Here is a 23,600-nt window from a genome sequence, read left to right as displayed (position 1 = left end):
GGTGAGGCTTCCAGATAGATGGCAATCCATCCATGGCAAATTTGTCCAAGGGAGAACAAAGTATCAAAGAACAATATAATAGTAGATATAAAACCAGGTCTGATCTCTCACAGGTAGTGTGGAGTTCAGGCAAAAAGCATAAAATAGCAAGACAATAGTACCAGAAAGAAGCTGGGAACGCCTTCTCTTACTGATCTGTTGTTCATCTGCTCCATAAGGTCTACGAATTTGAGGTGCCAGCAGCTTCTTTAGGCTGTTTTTTTTTTCTTTTATACCTGTAACATAGGTCAAACTTCAGGCAATACTGCTAGATTTCAAGCTAGTGCCACATGAAGTGAGTGCATGGGCAGCCAGGTCTCTGCTCTGTCCTGCAGGTAACTAGGAGAACAGCACAAACAGCCCAGGTTGCATTAAAAAATGTTTGACATAATTAACCAAGTTTATATTTGTGTTTTGAAGGGAATTAAGCTTGTTCATCTTGTTTTTCCTGATTTTTAAACGAGTTTTCACTGTGAGGGATATAGTGATGATAATCAGAGAGACCAAGAACTGTTAACTGACAGTCTACATCCCATCCAGTTTTTCCTGAAATCATAGAATCATAGAATCTTATAATGTTTTGGGTTGGCAGGGACCTCAGGAGGTCATCTAGTCCAACCCCCCTGCAGTAAGCAGGGACATCTTTAATTAAATCAGATTGCTCAGAGCCTCATCAAGCCTGGCCTTGAATGTCTCCAGGGATGGGGCCTCCACCACCTCTCTGGGCAACCTGTTCCAGTGTTTCACCACCCTCATTGTAAAGAACGTCTTCCTAATCTCTAATCTAAACCTGCCCTGCTCTAGTTTAAAACCATTGCCCCTCACCCTATCGCTACATGTCCTTGCAAACAGCCCCTCCCCAGCTTCCCTGTACGTCCCCTTTAGGTACTGGAAGGCTGCTATAAGGTCTCCCCAGAGCCTTCTCTTCTCCAGGCTGAACAACCCCAACTCTCTCAGCTCATCTTCATAGGAGAGATGCTCCAGCCCTCGGATCATCTTCGTGGCCCTCCTCTGGACCCGCTCCAAGAGGTCCATGTCCTTCTTGTGCTGAGGTTCCAGTATTGTGCTGAATCTTCCAGTAGTAAAGGCTATCTCAATTTGCTGTGGTTAAATCAAAGCTTCTAAGAATGGTTTGCTTTTCTCTCTCTCTTTTTTTTTTTTAATATCCCTGGTTTTATGACTAAATAAATGCTACTGACATCTTTATCACTGATTCAGTACTTAAATGTGCGTCCAACAGTTCCTACAGAGCAGTAGCTCTGGTAAGAAGACTTGCATAGTTTGTGCAAGTACTTGCTTGTACAGAGAGAACGACATCTTAATAATTACTTTTCATATAAATGCAATCTGCTGAATAAAAACAGTTTTATCTTCTATGCTTTTGCTGTGTATTATATGATGCCACCAATCCTGTCAGCAAAACCGGGATAATTCAAACAGGTCTGACAAGATCAGGACTCGGAAATGCAAGTCGGCCGTGGGAGGCAGGATGCGGAGCAGTCATGGCTGGGTAGGAAGTAGTGACACAGGTGTCCTGCTTCTCAGCTGCTCTGTCGCAACTTGTCAGCAAATGACTGGCAGATGTCATTCTTTGTCTCTTGCATTTTTAGTCTCAAAGTGAAATCCTCAAATCGTAAATAGATTTATATCTTCTGGTGGCTGTTTTGCCAATTATCATGGTGTCACTTCCATTTCCAGAACCTCTGCCCACTAGCATCCAATAGTCTGGCCAATTATTTTGAGCACACTTTAATCTGATTTGACATTAAAAAAAAAAATTATTATTCCCTTGTGCATTTAGAGTTTAGCAATTTGATTTAGATAATCAGATCTTGTACATATATCCAAATAATTCAGGAGAGTTTCTCCGGGTTCACTATGACAATATAGGATAATGGATTTGCATGATTTTTTAACCAAATCTGAAAACAGTTGAATGTCGTGAGTCAGAAAGAGCTTTGACCTGAAATTTAATTAAGGAGTGGAAAATAGGAAAAGTAGGAGGATGCAGGAGAGGATTAAACAAAAAAGAAAGTCCCTGGTCATTCAAGACTTTGCTCCTGTTAAATGGTCTAAAGAACTCTTGTCATAGAATATTTGGGCCTTATAAATGGGATAAATCTGAAGATTAGGAAGAGTGAAAAATGAAAACTTAGTAATGTGATTTTTTTCTTCATTTTTAATAAAAATGAGCAAGCTGCAGGGAAGAATAAAAGGCAAGCTGAAGTCGAAGGAAGCAAATTTGTACCCATCCATCTCCTAATGAGTAGCATTAGGAAACCATATGTAAGTATTTAGTCTTGAATGTAGCAGATTTAATGCATTAAGTCTTGTCTGGACAAAGCAAGCCCAAATCTATCAAGTATTTGGGTGAAAAAACAGTTGGAAATTCTGGTTACTACAAATGGAAAGCAAAGAGCTGTGCTCAAAAGCTTGATAGAATCATAGAATTATAGATTCATTTAGGTTGGAAAAGACCCTTGGGATCATTGAGTCCAACCATCAACCCCACTCTACAACGTTCTCCCCTACGCCATATCCCTTAACACCACATCTAAACGACTCCTAAACACATTCAGGGATGGTGACTCCACCACCTCCCTGGGCAGCCTATTCCAGTCTCTGACCACTCTTTCTGTGAAGAATTTTTTCCTAATGTCCAGCCTAAACCTACCTGTTGTAGCTTGAAGCCATTCCCTCTTGTTCTATCACTAATTACCTGTGACAAGAGACCAGCACCAACCTCTCTCCAATGTCCTTGCAAGTAGTTGTAGAGAGTGATGAGGTCTCCCCTCAGCCTCCTCTTCCTCAAACTAAACAGTCCCAGCTCCTTCAGTCGCTCCTCATAAGGTTTATTCTCCAGGCCCTTCACCAGCTTCGTTGCCCTCCTCTGCACTCACTCCAGCACCTCGATATCTCTCTCATATTGAGGTGCCCAGAACTGGACACAGTACTCAAGGTGTGGCCTCACCAGTGCTGAGTACAGGGGGACAATCACCTCCCTGCTTCTGCTGGTCACACTATTTCTAATACAAGCCAGGATGGCATTGGCTTTCTTGGCCACCTGGGCACACTTCTGGCTCATGTTCAGCCGCTTGTCAATTAGAACCCCCAGGTCCTTTTCTGCCAGGCAGCTCTCCAGCCACACTGCCCCAAGCCTGGAGCGATGCATGGGGTTGTTGTGGCCCAAGTGCAGGACCCGGCACTTGGCCTTGTTGAAGCTCATTCCATTAGTGTTGGCCCATTGATCCAATCTATCCAAGTCTCTCTGTAGAGCCTCCCTATCCTCATGCAGATCAACACTCCCGCTTAACTTGGTGTCATCTGCAAACTTGCTGATGATACACTCTATGTCCTTATCAAGGTCATCAATAAAGATGTTAAACAGAAATGGTCCCAACACTGAGCCCTGAGGGACACCACTTGTGACCGGCTGTCAGCTGGATTTAACTCCACTGACCACCACTCTTTGGGACCGTCCATCCAGCCAGTGCTTGATCCAGCAGATCGTATGCTCATCCAGGCTATGAGCCGCCAGTTTTTCCATGAGAATTCTATGGTGGACAGTGTCAAATGCTTTTCGAAAGTCTAGGTAGACAATGTCCACAGCCTTTCCCTTATCCAATAATCGGGTCATCTTGTCATAGAAGGAGATCAGGTTCGTCAGGCAGGACCTGCCTTTCCTAAACCCGTGCTGACTAGGCCTGATCCCCTGGTTGTCCATTATATGACTTGTAATGGCACTCAAGATGATCTGCTCTATGACCTTCCCTGCTACCGAGGTCAGACTGACAGGTCTATAGTTTCCCGGATCCTCCTTTCTGCCTTTGTTGTAGATGGGCGCTGCATTTGCTACCCTCCAGTCCATTGGGACCTCCCCAGTTAGCCATGACTTCAGGTAGATCATGGAAAGTGGCTTGGCGAGCACGTCTGCCAACTCTTTCAGCACTCTTGGATGTAACCCAGCCAGTCCCATAGACTTGTGTGCATTATTGTGATAAATACTGGAAGCAGAAAAGATGAAAGTTTCAGTTCCGTTATCAGTGCTAATCTGACAGAGGAGAAAAAAATTTGTGAACGGCATCATAAAAATGCTTCATTGAATGTATAGTAGTTCATAATTTCTATAATGCTGCAAACCAACTTCCATTAAAAAAAAAAAGATTTAAGAAAATTATCTGTATTCTTGTATTACACAATATTAAACTTAGATTGTGTTGGTATACTTTAAATCTTTATGAGGCTTTGACTTGACTGCTCTAAGAAGGGACTTTAGACACACGCTAAATATGCCAAATGAAAGTCCATATGGCCATAAGTCTTGTGTAACTTGTATAGACGACATATTCAACCTGAGTAAGTCAAGAGCTTTTAGCAGAGAACAGGCCGTAGACCCAAATGATCTGTGTCCAAGTAAAATACTTCATTAAGATAGATAGCTCAAAATTAAATACAGCCCTCTTCAGCAGTGGAGGCAGCCTGGCATGTGCGTGTCTTCAGCATCCATAGGAGATGTGCAGGTACTTCCTAGGATTGACAAGCTCCCAGCCAGAGCAAAAGGTGGTGCTTGATGAAGTGTAATTATGTGTTTAGTCCCTGGATCTCCCGTAGATGGAGAGAACCTGGTACAGTCCAGCATTGGGCTCAGGCAGGTGGAAGGACCTGATGAGATGCACGTACCGATGCCCTGCAGTGCCTCAAATAAAACTGTCATTGGAAGTAATGCTCTAACAAAGTTAATGCGGGAAGGAATAGCAGTGACAAGTTTGACTGGAAAAACGGTAATTCAGGGAAGCCTAGAATAAGCAGTGTTATCAAATTGGTTTTCATCAACAGCTAATGCAAATTTAACTAAGATCTCTAGAGTTAAGGCTTCATTATCACCTACTGCAGCCTGAACACATCTATCTTTGTCTAGTTGAAGATTTGATGTAACACCTATTTAGAGAAGTAATTTACAAGTGCAACTCTTATCTGTATGGACAGAGATGTTCATAATTTGCTTAAAGATGTTTGCTTTGTATTTGTAAGGACTGAATTTGATATCAGGGTGTTCGAGTGGCAGTGACTAAGTCTTGGCATTCTTCATTGGAGAAAGAAACTCGCTATTGTGTCTTCTGAAACTGAATGTTGTATCCCTCTGTCTCTTAGCTGTAGATGTAAAGTGGGAGTATGAACGTGTATGTGTGTTATAAAAGCCTGTGAGCAAGCCAGATTTTTCACAGTAGCAGTATACTAAGAAATCTAATAATCCACCAAAGACACAGACTGCACCTTACTGTCCCTACCAGAGTGCGCACCATGCTTCTTCCTCTTGTGTGTTTTTATGGAAAAAAGATCTTCTCTGAAAGTTCCGTCCTGTGGTTCCTTGATCCATCCCTCCACTGAATGACAAAACTCTTTTGCCACCTAAACTGAGGATTTTTTTTTTTTTTGTGGGTTTTTCTACTCTTTGAGAGCTAAGGATGTGAGAGATAGAGGAGAGGGACATCTCAGATGAATGGTGTACATCCAAAGATACTGGAAGTTAATTGAATTACTGTGGAGTTACACCAGTGAAAATGAGGTTGTCTTCTGTACTTTTAAAATAATTGTGAGAATAGTCTGAAAGTATTCATTTTTCATGTGACACTAAAAAATAATGGCTGGATCTTTACATACCATAAAAGTGGAAATAAAAAGGGCGATAAGGACTTTAAAAAATCAGAATCAAATAGGATCACAAAGATCCAGAGAGAGAAGGTCTCCAAGGAAAAAAATGGATAAACTCTGTCATATAAACCACATACCTGTAAATGATAAATCTCTATACATCTGCTGACCAATGTAAATACTATGAATTTTGATTTTCACATTTGAGTTTGTGTACCCTAAGTACAACATGAGCCCTTAAGTAAAATCTAGAGGTGCAAATTGTTAGAGACAAAGTGAGACGGCACAGGGCAGGCTGTAGCACTCTCCTCTGCTCCAGCCCCAAGATTTCCAAGAGAAGTAACCATCATTAATGTTCTCGAATGCCTTCAAGCCATAGTATACCATGTATTAGACATTTTGCATGAGGCAAACTATTGATGCTATGTTGCGGTTCCCAAACATTGCACTATAGAGGAGGAAAATGGTATGAGCAGAGTAATGCTGAGGACCACTGATTCATGTGGACTAGAAACAGGAGTGGCTGAAAAGGGAGGAGGAATAAAGCTGGCCTGTAGGACGTTGCTCTTGATTATACTTGACCTGTTTTAGTTGAAGTAATTCTGCTTGCCTCCAGCGACAAGCCTTGCCTAATGTATTTTACCATTAGATGTTGGCATCCTTTAGTAGTTATTGAATGGCGCATGTAGGCTGCCTCCCTGCAGTTCTCATTTAGGGCATCTTTTTGACTCTAAATAATTGCCTCAGCACTTTTTTCTTAAAGAAGTATATGAATTTTTGAGATTACTTATGTAATTCTGCAGGGCAAAAAGAGATCACGTTTGAGATCCATCAGCTGTAATACAGACCCAGGAAGCTACTCTGAAATACATTTTAGATATTTACGATGTTGTGTCAAAGAGCATCTGATTTTGTTTATTGCTATGGGGCTCTGCTGGTATAAAGCAATCCTGATCCTGCTTAAGTCCATATGGCAAGATGCTTAACACAAATAACTTGATCTCATTAATAGATAAAACGAAAAAGTTTCCTTAAGAACTGATATTAAAGAATAACAGTAGAAGAGGTCATTGCTCATTTACAGCTCTCCTTTCTCAGCTTAATTTTGAGCATGAAATGCAGAGTTTTACTGGGCTGTTACTAGCTACTGGCACTGCCGCTCCGTTCTCCTGAAAAACGGTGTTGGAGTTTGGCCTTTGTGAAATGCTTTGAAACAAGTTCTTTTCCAAAAAAGAGCTTATAAATTCCCTCTAGATATCTCCCTCTTATTTTACTGTCTCACGTTACAAACTCATACGCATTAATTTGGAAGCGGCAAAGCTGTGATTGTTCGTCACTCAAGATAACCCTTGCCGGTTCCCCAAAAATTTTAACAGCAAAAACGAGCCCCGAGAACTGGGGCACCAGTGATGCCAGCCTGGCCCTGCTGATGATCCTCAAGCCTGAGCTGATAGGACCTGCTAAAAGGGTGAGATAGGGCCCCTGGGGGATTGCCAGCAAGTCACCAATTAATACTAATTGCATGGGAAATTATTGTAACGCTGTGATGGTTCATCAGGGACCTGAAATGAGTTCATAGCTGTGCTGCACCCCAGGGCTGTGTGTCCCTTGGTGTCTGCTTCTGGGAGAAAACACATTGTTGCTTGATGCTCTGTTCAGCTGCAGTGTTTGGAGATCGGAACTATAATTAATGTGGAGGAATCTGAAACAGTGACTATCTATCGTGGCGCCTGGCTTGGGAATATTTGAGTTAAACTGTAAAATTCCAATTGGTTTCAGCAGGGATCATCAACGACTTCTCTGGAGCTGGGCCAGATCACTTCTTGTTTTCTGATAGGAAAGAAAACTAACCTGAAGTTGCGTGAAATGTGTGCAACCTGCACACGATAGTCCTTTCAAAACAAGAAAAATGCAGGCGTCTGATTCTGAAAGGGCTTTCTGCTTTGCCTCTCTGATTTCCAAGGGGAGCTTTGCAGAAAACTGGGATTTGAAATGCTGCCGTCTTCCTCCCTTCCCAGTGACAGCTGTAAACATCTGCTGAGGATGTCATTCATTGTCTCATCCTACAGTGGCTCGTTAAGACTGTGAAGCATCGTGCCTTCTTGAAAATTAAACTGGCAATGCCGCGGGGAGGGGGAGAACAGCCAGCGTGCTCCGGGGCTCTCCGGAGTGTGGCTTCTGAGCGGTGCAAGAGCATCCGCCGCATCCCTGCTCCATCCCGGGGATAACACCTCAGCAGGGAGGGGACCTGTCCCGGGCAGTTTGGGAGGGCGGGCGGAGGCAGGTGGGATGTGGAAGGCACGCTGGCTGTGTCATCGCCTGGCCATTTCACCTCTCGCCGTCCTGCTCTCGAAAAGGCAGACAAGGCTCCGAGTCATAAAATTGCATTTCGTGTTAACTCCTCCCCTGTTTCGGCTGCTTGCTCACGCCGCCACCCACGGATCTGAAACAAAAATGTGCGAAGTGAGGCAGGGAGCACTCTCGCCAGCGCAGATTTCATCTCCCTTCCAGGCGCCGGGGTGCCCGTCCTGCACCAGCACCCTCTTACTCCTCCTGAAGCTTTGGCTAATCACAAATACATTAAGCGTTTTTCTCCTGTACGTTCTCATCAGCCCCGTACTCCAAGAAAGGGGTGGGGGGGGAAAGTAAGTCCGGGGCTGTACATGAGCGTGTCTTTGTGCCAGCGTTCGTTCGGCGGGCTGACAGAGGCGGCATTGTTCCCAGGCTGTGGCCGGGTTGGCAGCCGGGGAAGGTGGGGATCGGCGCCGTGCATACGGAATCGGCCAGCGGCCGAGGACGGGGCTCGAGAAACTCCTAGAGCTGCCTGAACGACCAGAGGGAGTTTTCAGAGCACCTCGCTACGGGCTTCTCCTGGTGTCTTCTGCACAATGCAAACAGGGTCTGGCCCCAGCAGTCCTTGTTAACCGAAGGTAAGGGTTTTATCTTTACAGTACCACGGTGGTGATTGATGCTGTTCGGTTATTAATTGAAATATGGGTGATATGACCAGGGGAGAAGTTGAGAAGTCCACCCTACTCCTTAGGAGAATAAAGCTTCATGGTGGCATCGTGCTCCTGCTGAGGGTTATTGAAGTTTGTCTGTTCTCCTTTATGTGGGCTCAGTTCGCGTTACCAGTAATGAGAAAATCTGCATCAGTTCCCATCAGAGGAAGAAAAGACCATTTAGTCTCATTCTCCAGCTTTCTTACTTTTTAAGCCAGAAGCTATTACGAATATGCAATATTAAGTGGATTTTACTAATAGAAATACATTAACATATAGCCATTAGGCAAGGTAAATACTTCTTACTATTACCAAGACAGTTCCTCCCCCCTGCAGGTAGTCCCTGGGGTAGAAAACATCCTGTACAGTGGTAAAAAATTAACATTTGTTCCACACACCTCAGCAGAAAGAAAAATCGTTGTTGCATGTATTTTTTCGATCTCTTTGTAGTAACTAAGATTACACAGACTGTGCTAAACAGATTTTATGTTATTGTGCAGATATTTCTCCTGTGTTCTTACTGCTTCGATGGAATTTTTAGTAGTTTTTAAATTACTATTATTTTTCTAGTTTTAAAGTGAAGGTACATTTTGTCTGAGCACTTCTCCAGGTCTTATTGCTGTCTGTCCCTTGTAATTGTCAGCTGTGTTTTTGAGAGTGTGTACTGCTGTTTGGGGATGATAAAGAACGTGATCTTAAAAGTGCCTGCCTTGATGCTGCGGCTGTTGTTCGTTTTGTGTGCCCGGGTTGGCGTGCTTTCGGGGTGAACGGGCTCAGCTGCGGTGGGGACCCCCCAGCACAACTCCAGATCTGGAGCTCTTAATGTTGCAAGTGGCGTTTGAAAGATATTTTTTCTAAGGGGGGGGCGGGTAAAAAAGGGGAGAGTGTAATCTATGTGTTGAAGGACTTCGCTCTTTCCTGCCAGTCCAGCACCGTGCGTTGCGTGTCGTTCTGGATAACACAGCTCGTCCCTCCTGTTTGCCCGATGGCACATAGCAGCCCCGGAGGACACACGCTGCTTTTGTGCTCTTGTTCGGTTTTAATCTTTAGGGAGCAACTGTTCCAAAGAATAAACACATTGCCTTGCAGGAGAAACTCCGGAAAACATCCTGCTAGTGACAGCGGCAGCCGCTGCCCATCAGGCTGGACGTCCCTCTGCCAAAACCGGTGGGGCTTTGCTAGCCGGACAGCCAAAGGCTGGGAGCTGCAAGCTGTGTATCCGCGAGGTGCTCGGCACAGGGGGCCAGCGAGCGAGGATGGCCGGAGGAAAGAACGTTTATCCATGGGAAACTGCGAGACTGCTAACTGCTCGCTCAAAACGCTGTACCTGGGTTTATCCTGACCCTCGGCCTGGGGGGTTGCGGCATCCCCTTCATGTGAGCCCTGATAATCCACACGCAGCCCCCCAGGATGCTCAGTGGTGGGGCCACACCAGGCACCGGGCAGGTGGGTAATAAGCCTCCTCCCTGCCTCCACGGGGGCTTTCCCCGGGCGCCCCCCTCGCAGAGGGAGAGGGCTCCACACCACAGGCTGGAGGTCTTGCCGTTTGGACATCAGCATCTTAACGATGCCCTTCTCGTCAGTGAGACAAGTTCCAGACAACACCTGCTACAGTAAAGAAGGACATTTTAAAGTAATAATAGGCATATTTAGACCCATTTTTTTTTTTTAATCTATCAGAGATATGTGTGGTCATTACCTCCAGGAGGGAGGGAAGTGAGACCCTAGGTTAGATTCTGTTCTTCTGAGTGATTTTCTTGCGCTTGTCAGGGACCAGCGTGTGTGGAAATCCTAAATCAGAGCTTGTCTGCACAAGCGACAAAATGGAACCAGAATAATTAAAGGGGTTGCAATTCACACCCGGTTTTCAGTGGCTGTTTTTCTATAGGCACTCTTATCAGGAAATAAAAATATATGTGGATAAATTTCAAAATTGGTCATTTATCATTGTGAATATGCTGGCTTATACTGGTGTAGAGCCTGTTACTTTACTTTTACTGCTGTGTTTTAACTGACAAACACAAAGTTTCATTTGCTGTTAGTTTAAAAAAGTGGAGCAAATGCGTTTCCCACACATAAAATCATCCTGCTTACAGTTCGTTTGCTAAATGTTGCATGGCTCATTTGTACAGTGACTTTTATAACCCATTTCCTCCAGGGTATATGACAGTAAGCAGGCAGGGCCAATTTAAAATAGATAGCTTATGCTTACACAGTCAACTTTCATCTATTGAATATGTTCCTGTAAACAAAAAGATGCAGCAGAGTTTGTGATGGGTGTAAGCACAGGCAGGGCCTCTTCGGTAACTTCTTAACCGGCACTCCATCGTTTTTTTCAGCACAGAAGCTTTTACTTCCTCACTGGGAGAGCCTGTATGAAGACCTGCGTGGACGGTGTTGTAAGGTAAGGATTACCCCCACTGACAGTTTTTTAAGTTCTTCTTCCTAATTTTGCATTGCTGTGGAGTTCCCACATGAGAAGTTGCTTCACTCTGCATCTGATTTCTTCTCAGAAGGACGTGCATATGGTGGTCCTTCATTGTTCAGTAATGACAAATATATGAGCAAAATTAAGTGTTTACTGTGTAGATGATAATATGTCTTAAATGATGTTGAATTTCACTGTTCTGTGAAGTTTTATGTGCATACTCTTTCTCTCCTGTGAGCTTCAAACCACCCCCTTGAGGACGGATCATGCTGTGTGTCCGCTGTACCTCTTGGTGCAGCAGGTCCCAGTGCAGCATCACTTGCAGTGTGTAATTCAACTTCAAAGTGTTAAATTAAAACAGGGGAGTCCTGAGTGTTTTCTGATTCCCAGAAATTCCATCGCTTTGTGGCCTTCCTCTGCCACCTTTAGTGTTCCCTTTCCTTTTCCACTCCTCCCTTCTCCTGCTGGGTGGCAGCTCCCATCGTCTCCGCACCCCTTCAGGCACGGTGTGCTCCAGGCTTTTATCTGCAGGCAGGCTGATGGCCAGCAAACAGCATCATCCTTACCTCCTCTCCCAGCACCTCCTTCTGTCGTGTTTTACTCTGCCTCACGCGCTGAGCGAACAAATGAATGGTCAATAAATGAAGAATCTATTTGAAATACAATGACTGGAAATCGTGTAGCTCTTCCAATTTGGGGACCTAAAAGACGGGCTTTCATGCAGTGCTCGGCAGATTACACAGCCCCCATGGATATTAGAAAGTCCAGCAGCGTTAGTATAGTATAGCTGTGCTGCTTGTTTCCTTAATCTGCTTGTTTAGAGACACCCGGAATATTCATCTTAATCATCTGTTTCCGCTGCATAGTAGGTACAGGAGGAAATACCACAGAGAGCCCTGTCACTGGGAAAACGCATCATTTGAATGTGCAATGTAAATATTTTAACTAACCAAACGTAAACACTGTTTTGCCTTCAGGATGGGAAAAGACTGTCACAGTCAAAAACGAGCTGACATAAGAGTGACCCTGTATAGATGAGATACAAAATTGCATTCACACATTTTGGTAATCAAAACAGAGCCCTTAATGAATTGCCTGGTGTGAAAGGAATTACAAACACAAATGTGCCTGACACACGACGATCGGAAGTCACTGCTGCATTAACGTTAGAAGGAAGGACTTACAGGATTCATGGGGATCCGAGGTCCATGGGAGGGATGAGGTGAGATGAGAGAGATGAGATGAGGAAAGACATGAGATGGTAAGAGCTAGATAGAGGCTGGAGACCCTGGAGGAGAATCTAAACTGTAAGTATACTCTGAATATCCATGCTTCTCCATGCCTTTGGCTATGACTTGTGTTCACCATGCCAGGATAGTTAATTCAGAAGTTTCCAAGGGCTAGAAGATGGTAGAAGCAACAAAGATAACTAGATACAGCAAGCAGAGCCTTACTTCATTCACAGGCATGCTGTGGGTTATTCAGTTGGTGGATTCAAGGGAAAGCAGAGTTCTTAGGGAGCTCAGAGCGGTTGCTCGTTAGCTCTGCCTACACTGGCTTCATAGGGGCTTCAAGACTCATGGTCAAGTGGTACCTGATAGAAACCAGTTGTGGGATTTAACTTTTGATGCTGAATATGGCCCTGAAAAATGGTGCTGTAGCATAGGATACAGAATCTTTCAGATACCACTTGACTTTATCAGGCAGTAGATGCTAAGAGGTAGAGACCCTACATGGTTTTTGGATGTTCATCAGATTGCTAAACAGAATGAACACCTGGAGATTATTCCATTGGCTATATGTTCTAGCCCATGGATTGTTAATATCAGAAGAGGAAGAAAAAACACAGTGGATTTGACTAGATTCCATAGATTGCGAGAAACTAGTTACATCTTATTTCTGTAGGCACAGGTCTATATAAATGGCCAAGCGAGTAAGCTTTCATTACTGGAATAACTGGGGGATTTTTTTTTAAGTTGATTTTTGCTTGTATTACCAACAATGGGTAATATATTAACATCTGCCTCACGTTTGCTATTTCTTTGTTCTAACAGCTGGAAATTTACATTTACACATAGGCCTCAGAGCTAAAAATGTCATTCCCTCGGTTAAAAAGCCATACTGATTTTTGTCATTCTCCTTGTTAGGAAAGGAGAACTGGAAACACAGGGAAAAGACAAATGGGAAGGGTAGCCCCCAGATGATAAATGCTTTCAGTTGGAGCACAGATTAATCATGTAGAGTGTAGCCTAAGAGTTTCATTGTCTGCCATTACTATGGCAATTTAGCTGTAGCCAAATGACCGAATCTATTAGGAGTACAAATTATCCAAAGAAAGTAGAAGAAACCAAATACTTAAGTCATCAGTGAAGAGAAAATTACAAAGGCATTTTTTTCAGTATAGAGGAAATTAAGAGCCTTTTTTATGTTGATGAGAAGTGTTTTGCATAGATGAGGATAACTTTGATGTTATCCTTGAAGAAAACTTCTGTTGCTAGAAAATCAAACATTTTATGCAATAACTTCTTGTAACTATTCTCTCGAATATAGATAACCTGAATCTTCTTTACCTCCCAGGCAGATGTATGAATTTTCATGGGAAAGCGTGAATACATTCAAAAGTAAGAACTTCATCTTTTCCCTTTAGGAGCAGGAAGCTCATACACTTTACCAAAACTGCTGTATTGTGCTTTTTTTTTTTTTGAAAAAAAGGGTCTAAAATGGCTTGTTTTGGCACAGGAGAAAAGGTAGGAACACATTACTTTGTAGTGCTGAATCCATAGTGTCATTTTTCTAAAAGAAAATAGCATTATTTGAAGAAGGGGTTTAGATGGCTGATGAGAGATAGGGAATTTAAGAGGAGGGAAGAGAAGTGCAGTTGAAAAATGTTTGGAATGACAGTGTAAACTTCAGGGAGAAAGGGAATTAGATAAAAGAATCTGTGAGAGTGGGAATAATAATGTGAAGGGGAACAGACTGTGCTGGTGAGGTCTTTTGGCCTAGGTTTTGAAAAGAATTCAGAATATGATCTGCAATCTCTGTCTTTGTTTGGGAGGGGGAATGGGAGTTTTTCCATTTACGGTAAAGTGGAGTAATAATGTCATTGCCCCAGCTGTTTAAATATTTTAAAATCTACTTCAAACTGATTATTTATTGCAGTGTTAAAGTATAGACCGTTGTGGTCAGAAGAGAGAAACTGGAATCGATCCCAAAAAGCGGGGTGAAAGGATAATTTATGCTTCTCCGAGAGGGGATGGGGCCACTGTTCCAGTCCCGCTCATTCTCGCTCAGTTCGGTAAGGGACTGCTTTTTAGGAAGGCTCTTTGGATATAGCTGTAAGTGAACAAAGCTCAAGGTTCAAATCTGCCTCGGGAGCTTGGAAGCCTCTATCAAAGCCAGGGATAAATAGGATGCATATTTTGAGTCCAAAAGTGCCACCTGAGAGTGGCTTTGCAAAGCACGTGAGGACCGTGGCATCCCAAGCATCTCTGGCATACGCTTGAGAGCTGGCCTGTGTGAGGCCGTGTTTCTGCAGAAGGCAGACAGGCTGCGCGGGAGCTCCCATGGCTACAGCTGCTTCAGAAGCTGCTTTTTCATCGTGGTATGGAGTAATCTGTGATCTTTGCCTACTTAGTCATTTCTCTGTAACACAGTCTTCGAATTCGTATCTATGTATCACCTATTCCAAATGAACAGCAATGACTTTCAGCGTTAGATAAATCTGTCTGCGAGATGAATTTATACTCGCGCTGTTGTAGGCTGTCAGTAGCCTCAGACAATCCGCTGTCATCAGACTAACTCGGTTTCTTGGTTCTGCTCTTACGGCACAGGCAATTCCATTTCAGTGTATGTCAATTAAGGAGAGTGTGCTCTAATAATATTTTACATTTACACAGCACCTCTCATCCCAGAGTACTTTATTAATCATGTATATTCAACAACACTGACCTTTCACAGTCCCTTGAGAGCAGGAGAGCAACTGTTTTACAAAAGCAATGCAAACCGTAGGAATTTTTGCTCTATAATACTGGGGGGAACCCATTAATTACAGAATGAATTTTATGTTCCCTAAGCTACAGCTTCAGTCTGTAAAGACCTTTATTGAAAATGTCCTCAAGATAAGATGCATGATGCTACATTTTGTGTACGCCATGAACAAAGAGCTAATCCATCTTTCCAAGACTGGGCCCCTGGAAACGTTTCACTCTTGGCTCTAAATGAACATAAAAGCATCACCACCTCTATACCTTGTCTGTCATTTTATCTGTAAATTGTCACCTTTTCAGGTGATCTGCCCAAAATTCCCCCTCAGCTGCTGAGGATCTTCCCGTCTCAGCGTGAGAGGTACAGCAAGATAGATAGATAGATAGATAGATAGATAGATAGATAGATAGATAGCAAAAATTAAATAGAAAAAAGTATTTAATTGCTTTCAAGGGATTCAAATGTAATTGATCTTCTGAGGTACCAAGCTGAAGAAACCCAGTGTGGCTACGCATTGAGCCAGCGTATGCAGAGGAGAGATGAGCAAGGCCAAAGGAACAAGGAGGAGGAGAAGGACAGCGATGAATTAATCTTCCTGGCATTCGGTGCCCCTTCCTGTAAGCATTAAGAAGACGATCCGAAGCCTACTGAGATCATTCAGTGTGTGTCCCTGCAGCACTGGAGCCGTGGGGAGTGGCAGTGGTCGGTGAGGGAGCGTGCGAGGCCCTTGGTCTGCCGGGACATCCTTCTTGTGATGTGCAGAGGCTCAGTTTATGTGCAGCACTACCTCGGTGGGGACAGATTCCTTCTATTTACTTTAGGAAAAAACTCCAGGAGAATGGCTTTCTGTGTTTTTAAAGAAGAAAATAGATACACAGCCTGTTCTAGTACAGTATTTGCCAAACTAGCCATTCTGGAGGTTAATTTGGGCCTTATTTAATCTGTTGTTTTAAACAGAAGGACAGCAACATTTCTGTTTTAGTTGTACAATTCAGCAAATGGATTACAAAACCACAGTTAACTGTGAATGCCATGGATGGTAACTCAGTTAATAGTATATTAAAAGAATCTTTAGGTTTTCAGTGTGTTGTTTTGCCATTTATCTCTCTTCGTAGCTTGTCTGGATTTAATGTAGTTGATTCCATTTAGAAGCATTACTGAGACAAACCCCATTAAAGCAGGCATTATAGTCCTTGTTTTGATTAGCACTCAAGGCCACTGGATAATGATGCCTAAAAAAAAAATCTCATGTTTCTCTCATGGTCATTAGCACTCTGATCACCACCAACCTTCCTACCACAGTGTAAGTCTTTTGTTTTTTTTTTTCTCTTTAAATCCCAGAGCCAATTTTGAATGCCTTTAATATGGTTTGTGACGTTTGAACTGTAACATTTATCTCAAAAATAACAAATCTTGCTCTTTCGGTTCTCATACTTGCAAGATATCGGATCTTTGTATGTAAGCCTTGTGGTCAACAGCTATCATTAGTAGCTAATATTTTGCAAAGCTATTTTATTGGGGCAATTTTCTTTCACTGTATTTTGTGGTGAGGCTTTCTAGAAACTCAGGTACGTACACATTCTTCTCAAACAACACCCTGACCAGAGAAAGACATTTGCACTGCTCCTACCAAAATAACGACTGATATAGGACCATTTCAGTCCCGCACTGATAAGGGCAATTAAAATAATTTCCTCACATAATGTTTAAACCAGTGACATGTAATTCTAGGAGAAAGCCTCTCAGCACCTCTTTCCAGCACTCATCTGCGCTCAGAGGATGAGCAGCTGCTATTACATGCTAATGTGTTTTGAGGGTGAATGGCCACTTCAGGACATCTGATTAACTCAGCGCGAATGGGTGCCTTTTCCATCCCAGTGTACAGAGTTGACCTCCCGTGCTGTTCCTTGTACAGGTTTTAGTTTTGTTAAGCAAAAAGAAAAATGAGAAAAATTATGAGTTCGACAAGTTGGGCTTGGCACCTTGAAGGACTGGGAATGTCCAGCTGTAATTACACGTTCCGACCATAGGGACCAAACCCTATGGACAATTAACATTTGTAATAACACAGCCAACTCATTTCACCAATATTACTGTATTTTACCTACTGTAGATGAACACTGGTGTACCTGAAAAGAGGCACTCACCCTAGTTTTCATCCTTTATTCTTACAGACGAAAGTCGCCCTGTGTTTTCACTAAGTTGCCAGCTCCAGGTGCCAGCCCAGCAGTCTCCTGAGGTCCTTTGAGCTGCTTATCAAAGCCTCAGAGCAGGCTGAACACTTGTTTTCATGAACATATTTCCATATAGAGACAAAAATTGTCACTGTTTTTTTCTCTCTTCCTCCTGAAGAGGAAAAAAAAGTGTGTGTGCACAAAAATTGTAGCATACGGAGCCTTATCATAGACTTGCTTTGGCTTATGACTCTCCCGTATTACTACCGACAGTGTGTTTCTGGCTGTGGCAGTGATCCCCCAAGCTCCCTGCGTCTGGGGGCCAAATGGCCAGGAATGCCAAATGTAGAAAATGTTAATAATCTTTGTTGGACTGTTTCTCCATTCTTTCCACCAATATAAATAATATAAATAAAACTTTCTGAGCACAGAAGCCCTTTTTGTCCTTTTATCATATTGCAGCCCAAGCCACCTAATCTGTACGGCTTTGGTTTGGGTGGTTTTTGACGAATTTTGCTCACTAGAGCATCCAGTTCTGCTCTGCTCCTACTATTTGTTTTGTCTAGCCTTGCTCAGAGTAGATAACTAATGCAGTAGTTAAAATACCGTCATCTTAATACTCTATACCAGGGATGGAAACCTGCTTATCTCAGAAGCAGTTACACATGAACCAGGCTGAAGAACGAACTTCAGAGTGGAGTAACACTGGATTGCGTATTCAGCCAGTCACCACACTAACTTGATTTGGCCTGTTATTATTTTTACCTCGATAGTTGCTGCAGTTAAATTAAAAGCCATTTCCCAATTTCTAAACAACAGAAGTGAACCAGATCTCTGGAAGACCCTATCTTCATAAAACCCATTTAAAAATATGTAAATCCTCACTTGTGAATTCCTGATAAATGGAGAATAAATTCCCGCAGTTCCTTATTTATTTAATTTATATGCCATTATAACTGTGAATGGGGCTTTACAAAACCACAGGGACACAATCTTTGCCCTAAAGAGATTGTAGCTGAAATTAGACACAACATATAACCATGGCTTCAATAGACAAAGCAGGATTACACCAAATAAAAATGATTCATATTCTGTATGTATATTGTATACATTGTAAGCTTGTGATAATACAATCATTTGGAAGAGACCTGTTTGTCACCTCTGACTGTCGTGATTAATAACAAAGCTCTGGAATAAAGCCATCATTAGCGTTTGCTGGTTTAAACCAGAAAACCTGAGACACTAATGACTAATCATTGCTTTCCTAAGGGCAATTTAATTGAAGAGCTGGATTTAATGGAGGCAGCATTCAGTGGCATATTTGACTTTCTAGATGCTGTAGCCTCCAAGGATCTTCACTCTGTTTTTAGGCCCTTCTTCTAGACTAATAACTTTGCTTGCCTTCTGTGTTTTATTCCGTGATGAAGGGAGAGCCTCTTGGAGGCTCTAACAGGGATTTCCACGCTTTCTTCACCCTTCATTGTGGGTACACAGTGGGTAGTAAGATTTCTCTGAATTTTTAGTAAAGGAGTGTCTCACTCCATACATGTAGAGCTCTTTTTCTACTATTTAGTTACAAGTACCTATGTAATATTTTTTTTCTGGGAATAAGCCATAATTGTGCAGTACATTTTTTAAATGTTCCTCAGCAGAAGAGGCTACCAGCCTCCTGTAAATACTGCATGTACTTGTATCAGATCCTCAGGCTTTATTCTGACATTTGAATATCTAGACCTTTTGTTTAACGGGAATTTGGATAACAAACTGAGGTTTGGCCACTGTTTCCAGAGCTCTGCTAAAATAGAGCTCATCTCATGCGCTCTCTGGAAGAGAGGAGCAGGTAACATTCCAGCAGTCGGAGCAACACGGGCTGGACGAGGGGCTTGGGGCTGGAAACCTCCCCAGTTCCTCAGCCCCTTCGGCGGGCAAGGGTTGGGACGTTTCTCCCCAGCAATTTTCTCTGCTGCACAAGGGGCTTAGTGTAGCTGCTCACCTACCCCACAGGATTCTGGTGTGGCTAATTAGTCAATATTTGCACAGCTCTGTGAAAACGCTTTAGAAGTGCCAATTATGAATTGTAATTATCTCGTGAAGATGATTGGGAGTCCGCGTTTGCATGTTGATTCAGGCCACAGGAGTAAGCCTTTCAAATACTGGCTCTTATTTAAATGCCTTACCTATTCCTTATCTCTTGGTGTATGGGGTTTTTTTAAGGATGATGAGAAACATTAGTTTACCCTCAGGAAAGACCAGGTCTGACTGTTTTTAATAATGAGTTATGTACTTAGTCACAGTAGGTAAATTTACAAACTAAGCAGGACACACTCGGAGATCGATTCTGTCTGTTTGGCAGATGGTTTTACACAATAGGCATCAGGACGAGCCTGCTGAGACTTTAAAACAAATACTTCTAAGTAACATTGCCATAAGCCTGTTAATACAGTGGCAATTGCTGTTTTAAACTCTGCAGAGCTCCTACTTTATTTATATCCCATCTATTTACTGAAGTATAATAGATTTACTCCGGGAAGAGACTAAATCTCAGCAGATTTACACTGAAGGCTGACATTTAAGTTTCAGCATACTTTCACAAAATAGTAACTAACGCTTAGCACCAACTGCAGGACACTTAGCTATTTTATTCATAGCAGCACACCAGTATTAAAGACAAAGCAAGGATAGCCTACAAAAGAAGTTTATGACTTGACTTAAAGTTTTTGATATTCCTGGAAACGTTCTGTAGCAGCAAGAATGCTGTTGTAGTTTTCTCTGCGTTTTGTGATAACTTTATAAATGTCGCTGGTCTCTTTAACTGGATCAGAAAAGGTTTTATTATTTATTCTACTTTTATGTAAATTAGTTGGGCAAATAGTTGCCTGTAATGCAGGTTTAATATTTTAGCGTGTAGACGTGTATGTTAACATTGTATTAAATAAAGAGAACCCTAGAGTTGCACATAATTCCACAGAGGGGACACAGTTCTGCCTGCAGTTATTATACGAGAGCGACTGGGAATAGAATTGGGCCAGAAGTTCCCTGCATACCTGTCTCTTTGCAGTAACGTAAAATTTTAATGGGGAAAAATTACAGGGAAATGAACGCTTTGTTTAAATGTGTTCATGAAGGGAGAAGAACTTTTCTGTTTTTTTTTTCCAAATATGGGTCTTTTGACCTTTTTTTCTAATCTTATGCTTACACATACATTCTGTAGCTGCATCGCGATGTTTAATGCAATGTTGATATGAGCCCACACATTGACGCTCCAGCAGAGGGGTCTTAAATATTCATATGATGACTAGATTCGTGTGGTTTTATTTGCTTCTTTTCTTCTCTACCCGGAGTCCTAAGCACCATCAGATAATTAAATGTTATAGGGTCTGTGGTGGTGAGTGTTTCTGAAAATCTGGACATGCATTTTTTTGCCCTGCCAGCTGGAAGGAGCGTGGTGCTCTGGCGTTGTTCTGCTTGGAGAAAAGCATTCTTCTGATATTAGACTAAAATGTTTCAACCCTACATAAATCCTTCCAGCTTTCTGAGAAGGATTTAGTGCTAAGAGCATTCAGCCTTTTGTAGGAGATGATTGCAGAGGAAGATGCTTGTATCTTTGTAACAATTAAGCTAAGCATGACATTACTGGTATGAGATTTAAGTGTAAATGAAAACTCGTAGATTTAGGCAAGTACCTGTAAGGCACCTTCAGGCCCTGTTGCAGTCAGTGGTGATCCCGGCCCCTTTCAGTTGCCCACCCAGAAGCAGCTGGTGCCATTTGAGATGCCCTGGGACATTGTTCATGTCTCTAATCGCTATTTGAGAAGCACGAGAGTTTTCTGTAGGTCCTGTGCCACATCTGCCAACCACATCCAGATGCAGATTTCATCTGCCTAAAGAGAGGGCATTGAATGCTGTTTTAAATGCCATGGGCTATGCCCCTTGGCCTCCAGCTGCCAGTCCAGAAGGGCACAAATTTCCCGCAGTTCCTGCATCAAGTTGTCCATCTCCGTGGACATATCTGCATAGACATCCAGACAGCTTGGATGTCCTCAGGCAACTCAAGTGGTCCTAGCTGCCTACCGTTAGGCAACTATATTGTATCCCCGGGGGCTGGTCAGCTGCATCCCTCACCAGGCTCCATTGCCTGGTAGCCCCTGGGAATGCAGGAGGCTCAGACACATCATTCACACATAGACACAGCTGGGCATCTCACACGTCTCATGATGGGTGGCTGACTCCCACCCATCACGTCACACGTGTGACACTTTGCTGAGCCTGCAACGCCACCTGGGACTTTGTTGATAGGACATGAAAAAATTCTGGAAGGGCTGAGAGGAAGAAAGGAGAGGAAACAGTAGTTGCTGCCCACGTTACTGCTCTGCTGTGGTCTGTAACTCAGCCGGTGAGACACACTGTGGATTTGACTCATGGTCTCCCAATCCTCCAGTCTCATCTGCAGAGTCACAGAACAGCAACACGGGGGATCCAGCCAAGTCAGAAAGCTGTGCCAGGAGGAAATCTGTGGCCCTGAGGCTTGATCACTGGGCAGTGGAATAAATTAGGCATCCTGAAATGGGTCAAATGACAGTCCTTCTGAGACAGCAGTAGGTGTTCTATGGCAACTGGCTTGTTTTCTCCATCCGTTTGGGCTGACCTTTGAATTTTCCATCATTGTTTTGCCTTTTCCTTGCCTTCACTTCACCTGTGTTTGCCAGCAGTGCTGTCTTTGCCTATTATAAGCAGTTGTGTGCCAGCTGCTGTGCATTTTCTTTTTTTGGCAGTTTCCGTGCAGATTTTGCTTGCTTTTTTGCCCCAAACCTTTTTGGTGCACGTCAGCATTTTATCTGTGTGCATGCACTAGGGAATGATAGGAGCCATGATCTATCTGGGTCAGTGCATGCCTGTGTGTTGCCATTCCAAAATGAGGGATTTTCTAAGAATAAATTCTCACTCACCAATCTGGTTCTCATTCTTGCCCACGTAATATCTGTTAGCTCCCTTCTGCTATTTTTAGAGTTGTGAAACTGGGGTAAAGAGCGTGATGAGTTTTTCTGTTGTTTTTGCTTTCTTCCAGCCGAACTCAAGTCTTGCATTTCTCCTGTTAGTTGAATAACTCATGGAGATACGTAGCAAAGTAAGTAGTTTAGCAGCTGCCCCAAACTAAGGTCTACGGTCACGTGTTACAAGACAGCTGAAAATTCAAAAAGGGTTCTCTAAAAGGAGATGGCACTGTTGTTTTTCTGAAAGTAGCACATCAATTTGGTATTGTGTCTAAGTAAATGCAGAGCTGGACGACCTCTGCTCTTCAGGCAGTTCGCCAGCTGTGCCTTGTTGTCGAGAAAAATCTTTCGAGAAAGGGAAAAATTAATTTACTGTTTCTGCCATCAAATTAACCTGTAAGTGTTTCAACTTCAAATAACTAATGGTCACCCTCTTGATTTATGAATGGTTTCTTTGAAAACTTTGAAATTTGTTTCTGTCCGCAGAATCTGATTGCTTTACAATAAAACTGTCTCCCTAAGCGATGGAAAAGGATTAAAAAAAGGGTTTGTTCACCATGTAGTGTTATCTTTTAAAACGAGCCACGTTCAGGAGGGTATTACAGCAGGCCTGAGCATGGCAAATTTCTCAAAGAATAAAGATAAAGCGGGTGAAATCCAGACTGCTTGGTGAAGGAAAATCAGACCTGAACAGGGTATTATAACAGTGATGCAATGGTAAATTGTAAAAGATAACTAGCTGTTGAAATTGCTGGGGGGCTGTGTGCATTGTAGCTGCACGTATTCTTGAGCTGACTTCTCATTAGCACGTATATGTTTGTGTCTCGTATGTTACTTAATGTTATTTACCACATTTTAGGTAAGCAGTCCTATTACTTAATTGCTATCATTTCATTCTCTTTTTGAGAGGGTGTTTTCATGTATTTCTTGTCACCTGCCCTTTGTATTTCTGACATGCCCTGCCTTTTCACATCACTTGGGCATCCTAATATTAATAGGCCATAACCACAGTAATCAATAGATGTTGGTATCAGTACCGGTAATTTTAGAAGGAGTTTGTGTGAGTATGTTTGACTGATATATTATTATAGCAAAATAATTCAGGGAGCAAGAAGTGCTAAAACAAAGATGTTGCCCAGGGTGAGAAATACTCCGCTAATGGCAAGGATGGCAGTGCCCTGCTAGAAGGACCAAGCCTGGAGGTGGGGGGAGAACTGATGGCAGCTCATGGAGCCGTGAGGCACAGGTGAACTGTGGCCTCTTGGGACTGTGGAGGAGGCGGCGGCTGTGGAAGGAGGAGTGAGGCTCTGTGGGTGGCAGAGGGTGGCTG

At 42.9% G+C, this 23,600-nt stretch overlaps 1 protein-coding gene across 6 annotated transcripts in view; it reads left to right on the top strand.

Annotated features, from left to right (window-relative positions):
* PAG1 (phosphoprotein membrane anchor with glycosphingolipid microdomains 1) overlaps window positions 1-23,600 on the top strand; it is a 117,184-nt gene that overhangs the window by 59,203 nt on the left and 34,381 nt on the right. For 4 of the 6 annotated variants that reach the window (XM_074577335.1, XM_074577337.1, XM_074577336.1 and 1 more), the window contains one exon: window positions 11,033-11,097. The gene's annotated coding sequence lies outside the window, so the exon portion shown is untranslated. Of the gene's footprint in view, window positions 1-8,136; window positions 8,622-11,032; window positions 11,098-23,600 lie in introns of those variants that run through there. The other 2 variants (XM_074577334.1, XM_074577338.1) reach the window with 2 other exon arrangements.

This window comes from Larus michahellis, chromosome 2, assembly GCF_964199755.1.
Source record: "Larus michahellis chromosome 2, bLarMic1.1, whole genome shotgun sequence".
NCBI classification, from domain to species: Eukaryota; Metazoa; Chordata; class Aves; order Charadriiformes; family Laridae; genus Larus; species Larus michahellis.
Note: the sequence above shows the minus strand (reverse complement) of the source record. Positions and strands in the feature narration are given on the sequence as shown.